The following is a 6,020-nucleotide window of genomic DNA, read 5'->3' on the forward strand; positions in this document are numbered from 1 at the left end:
TCCTCCTTAAAAAATATATATATATCGTTTTTATCGGGTGATGTCAGGCGTAGGTATTTAAATAACTATTTATCTCTTTATTACAGGGAGGCTTCTTTGCGGCCCAATTAGAGGTCGAGGGAAGCCAAGGCAGCGTAATATTCATGAATATCTTAAACGGAAAACCTATAGTTTTTGAAACGATGCTGATCATTTTTAGAAATGTTTTTTAGATTTGTTAGACAATTTGCTTAAAGAATTTAACAATATGTTAATAGAGATATATTAAACATCCCTGATTAGTAAAAGGTTTAAAGGGTACCCTTGTGAATCGGGAAAACTCCCTTGAAATGGAAGGTCACTTGAAATTACTGCAGTCCTTTTACCTGGGGTGTTTCTGACGTCAGAAAATATTTAACAATGATAGCTGAGGTCGGAAATATTTAACAATGATAGCTGAGGTCGAAAATATTTAACAATGATAGCTGAGGTCGGAAATATTTATCAATGATAGCTAAGGTCGGAAATATTTAACAATGATAGCTGAGGTCGGAAATATTTAATAATGATAGCTGTGGTCGGAAATATTTAACAATGATAGCTGAGGTCGGAAATATTTAACAATAATAGCTGAGGTCGGAAATATTTAACAATGATAGCTGAGGTCGGAAATATTTAACAATGAAAGCCGAGGTCGGAAATATTTAACAATGAAAGCTGAGGTCGGAAATATTTAACAATGAAAGCTGAGGTCGGAAATATTTAACAATGATAGCTGAGGTCGGAAATATTTAACAATGATAGCTATGGTCGGAAATATTTATCAATGATAGCTAAGGTCGGAAATATTTAACAATGATAGCTGAGGTTGGAAATATTTAACAATGAAAGCTGAGGTCGGAAATATTAAACAATGAAAGCTGAGGTTGGAAATATTTAACAATGATAGCTGAGGTCGGAAATATTTAACAATGATAGCTGAGGTCGGAAATATTTAACAATGAAAGCTGAGGTCGGAAATATTTAACAATAATAGCTGAGGTCGGAAATATTTAACAATGAAAGCTGAGGTCGGACAATGATAGCTGAGGTCGGAAATATTTAACAATGATAGCTGAGGTCGGAAATATTTAACAATGAAAGCTGAGGTCGGAAATATTTAACAATGAAAGCTGAGGTCGGAAATATTTAACATGGTATTTAAAGTTAATTTAAGGGACTGTAAACGTAATTTCAAGCTACCCTACAACGGTACCCTTGAAAGCTCTGTCTGATCAAGTAATAAAAAAGATATCAATGTTTAAGTTTCTGTTAACTGTTTATTTTCACATGGGATTTTTTTACGAAAGTGACTTGCGCATTTCTTGTTTATAAAAAGCAATGGAGAAACACTTTTCAAGGAAAGGACGATATCTTCCACAGTTTTTATTAGATTAAGGTGTTAAGGGTACGGTTGTAAATCGAGCATTGCCATCTGCGCATGCAGAGTCACTCAAATTTCGCATACTGTCCCTTTGAGTTAAAACAATTAGTCGTCTCTGTTCATTAATTTTAAGATTTTACATGAGGAAGACTTGTAAAACTAAGGGTTTTATGAGACAAGGTTTAAGTTTTAGTATTTAAGTCGTGTTCTGTTTATACACTAGTTAAGTTTGAACTGCAGAGCACCTTCTTGTCAGTTTAAACTTTATATCTTGTATTTGTATCGTGTAAGCATAAAGGGACTGCTTTCTATAAATGTAATGACCTAATCTTCAAGATATTCTCTAACTTATTTTAAAGATAAAACTACACTGATTTTTCATTTTCGATTACAAGGTTACATGTTGTGTCGGTGGACACGTTATAAATAAAAAAGTAGAAAACGCGATTGATTAAATACAATTTAAACAAACATATCTAGCTTTGTTCAGTCCAGAGTAGTATCCATAAAGCCTTTCTAGAAAATAAAAGTATATTTCTAAAATTTTATCTGAATTTACCGAACGCACAACAACAAAATTCAGAAAAGAAATAAGGAAAGATTTTTTTCCAGCAGGCATGCATTGTTAAAATATCGTTAAAACCCTAGAAGATAAGTCTAAATATCTTCATTCATTTTTATTTTGCAAATATACAGTGGGATTCAAAAAACTATGGAAAGACGACATTTAAATGGTATTATTAAAAAAGCAAATAAATTTTTCAGCAGTTTGAAACCCAAATTTTAAGTAGAATTAGTCTGTGTACACTTCACGATTTCTGTGTTTTATGTTCATCATTTTACTATCCACAGTTGTATTGGTCCTACTTCCTACAGTCTTATCTACATATTATTAATAATTTACATTTGCATTCCTTGGTTCAATATTTTCAAGGAAGTAAATCTAGTTTTATTAGTATAGCCTAAAGTAATATTTAGCTCTTTTATAGATTAACAAAAGTAATCACAAAGGAACTGAGTTTTTCTGATCTTCTATTACCTATATCTTTGCAACCTGATGCTGTAAACCTTCAATATTTCAAACTATCATTATGTGATCAAAAAGAATTCATAGCTTGAAATATCAAAGGTCTCCGACATTGAATTACAAAGATATTGGAGTTAGAAATTCCGAGTTTGTGGCAAAAACTCAGTTCCTTTGGAAATCTTTCTTGATAAGCTTAATTAGCAAAAAATTAGCATTCCTTTAAAAAAAGCTGTTTTTCTGTTACTCAAAATTTGTTATTAACACCCAATAATCTAGAAAATTATTTATTCGGATCAAAGTTATAAACCAACTCTTTACAAAGGAATGCATTTTACTCCCAGAAAAATTAAAATTAATCGAAATTTAAACCCCCGGGGATTCAATTATAAACTCGAAGAAAAAATATTATTAAATAATTTAGATGAGGTTTTATCCTGAACCTAAGATTACAAAATAAATCCATAAATGGAAGCTCTTAGATTTATTTCATAAATGTAGGACGTGTTAAGTATTCATTATTTACTAAATCATTCTTTTTTATGATAATTTTTTGGCTTTATCTCTTTGTATTAAAATCGGCTTCGAACTTTAATCTTTAAAATCTCCACGGTCTACAATATACAAACATGAGTTACCCTTAAAATATCTTGGCCTATGATTTTACTTCACAAACTCACGCACTTTTAATTGTTTAGTCTTAAATATGTAAATTTTAAAACTATATAGCACTTGTTTTTAGCTTTTGTTATTTAGAAGTAATAGGCAAATTTTTATCGATTTTTCCGTGAAAGCACGCAACCCTTGGATCTCGTCTCAATATCAGTCCCACCCCCCTTCAATCACTATTTTTAAATGAGTTTTTTTAAATCTGGGTGCAGTCCCTTTCTAAGTCTGCTGCATGAAGCTTCGAAAAAAAGCTAATGGGTTTGATTCAGCAAATAACTAAGTTAAATTGTCTCTGAAAAATTTTATACAAATGAAGAGTTGTAATTTTCCATATATTAACTGCTGACAGGCACATTACAAGTGCAGCACAACTACAGTATAAACTGGGAAAGAAAAATAAAAAATGCAGACAAACTTTGAGCTTTACAAACTAAACAGAATACAAAACTTAAATTTATTTTATTTTCTAAAATTAAAATATGAAAAATTTTAGTAAGTTTTAAAACCTTTAGCTTTAAGTTTAATAATTAGAAGCATAAAAGTTAAATGATAAGAAGTAATTTAACCATGTACAGTTAAATCATAAGGAGTAGTTTATATATGTAAAGTTAAATCTTAAGAAGTAGTTTATAAATGTAAAGGTAAATCATAAGAAGTAGCTTACATATGTAAAGTAAAATCATAAGAAGTAGTTTATAAATGTAAAGTTAAATCATAAGAAGTAGTTTATATAAGTAAAGATAAATCATAAGAAGTAGTTATGTATGTAAAGTTAAATCATAAAAAGTAGTTTATATATGTAAAGTAAAATCATAAGAAGTAGTTTATAAGTTAAATCATAAGAAGTAGTTATATATGTAAAGTTAAATCATAAAAAGTAGTTTATATATGTAAAGTAAAATCATAAGAAGTAGTTTATATATGTAAAGTAAAATCAAAAGAAGTAGTTTATATATGTAAAGTAAAATCATAAGAAGGAGTTTATATTTGTAAAGTTAAATCATAAGAAGTAGTTTATGTATGTAAAGCTAAATCATAAGAAGTGGTTTATATTTGTAAAGTTAAATCATAAGAAGTAGTTTATGTATGTAAAGTTAAATCATAATAAGTAGTTTATATTTGTAAAGGAAAATCATAAGAAGTAGTTTATGTATGTAAAGGTAAATCTGAAAGAAATGGTTTATATTTGTAAAGTTAAATTATAAAAAGTAGTTTATATATGTAAAGGTAACTCATAAGAAGTAGTTTATATATGTAAAGGTAAATCATAAGAAGTAGTTTATGTAAGTAAAGGTAAATGTAAAAGAAGTAGTTTATATATTTAAAGTAAAATCAAAAGGAGTATGAATTACACCTGAAAAGGTATATATTAAGAAGTTTTTTAATTTACATCAAAAGGAGCAGAGATTTTTAAAATATTCATAGTTACAAACACCTGCACACTTTTTTTCTATGAAAATTACGTTATTATACACCATTGAATTGCTATATTTAAGGATAACTTATCTAAACTTTCAGATCGCTCTATCTAAAGAGTTTTAAATTCTCATCCTTTCTGGATACCTCTAATGTAAAGCTAATTCATAAAGAGCCTTTTATTCGTGTGAATTTTAATAATAGGCAATTTGTATCTTTATACTAAAGCTCTTCGCTCAAATATGTATATTTTTATGTATATTTGTTTGTTAGGTATAGCTGGCCAAACGGCTGGACCAAATTGGCTGACATTTTTTTAGGTAACCCATGGATAGCCCGGGGGTAACACAGTGTTAAAAAAAGTTTTTTTTTTTTAAATTTCATAGGCATCGCCGGGGCAGCTAGAGTTACATAAAGTATGTATAATAAGAATTTGACGAATTATAAATAATCGCATCAATACTTGTTTTCCCTCCGGAAATATCTGAGCAGTCCTTTTAAAAACAACGACCTATCTGGCCATCTGCTCACGAGTGCATGAATCTGTGAGGGTGTGTTGACCTACTCAGCAAGAAGAAAGCTCCCTCTTGGCATAGTTAATACCGCTCTGCACACTAATCTACTTACAGTCATATTCTGACTTTTCAATCAAGTGAAACATCCTGAATTAAGATTATATTTACAAGTGTGACGTGAATAAAACGGATATTTATTTAGAAATTTTTTTAATTCAGTCATCCGCTAATAAGAATACATTTTTACTTTTTAATCAATTTTTCATCGATATTCTCTCTACTATATATCTGGGAAGGTGGAGAACAAGGGAGGGGGGTCAGTACTTTATAGTGTAATTACATGTGATGTATATGCAAATATGGCAATGTCCGATTCAAAACGATACCCTTGATAGCTTTGTCTGATCAAACATAAATAAGATATTACTGTTTATAATTTTAAAAGTTGATTATTTTAAATTTTAATTACAAGAAAACAACATTATTGGAATTAAACGCAGTATTCATTAGAAACCATTGTGAATCGTTGATTGCAATATTTGCGTGAAGGGATCGAATTGAAATTTCGCTTACAATCTAACAGTTGAAGTGTCGAGGTCGGAGCCAATTTCAACTCAGTAGCTCCTTCGATTCTTCAAAGGAGTTAAGTTTTTGCCACAAACTCCAATCTTCTAATCACGTTATCTTTGCAACCGGATGCTGAAAACCTTTAATATTTTAAACTTAGAATATTCGATCTGTCAGAATTCTTAGTTTGAAATGTCAAAGGTCTACAAGAACGGGTTGCAGAGATACAGGGATTAAAAAATCAGAGTTTGTGGCAAAAACTCCTTTTGATGAATGATACATTTTATCTGACAAAACTTGCGATTAATGCTATTAAGTTGAATTCGGCTCCGGTGCTCTAACAAATTTTGATTTCTTAGAGTATACAGTCCCTTTCTCCCTTTTACATTTTCTCCAGTTTCATCTCATCTTTTACTCTTTTTTTGGT

This window comes from Eurytemora carolleeae, unplaced genomic scaffold, assembly GCF_000591075.1.
Source record: "Eurytemora carolleeae unplaced genomic scaffold, Eaff_2.0 scaffold106, whole genome shotgun sequence".
NCBI lineage: Eukaryota > Metazoa > Arthropoda > Copepoda > Calanoida > Temoridae > Eurytemora > Eurytemora carolleeae.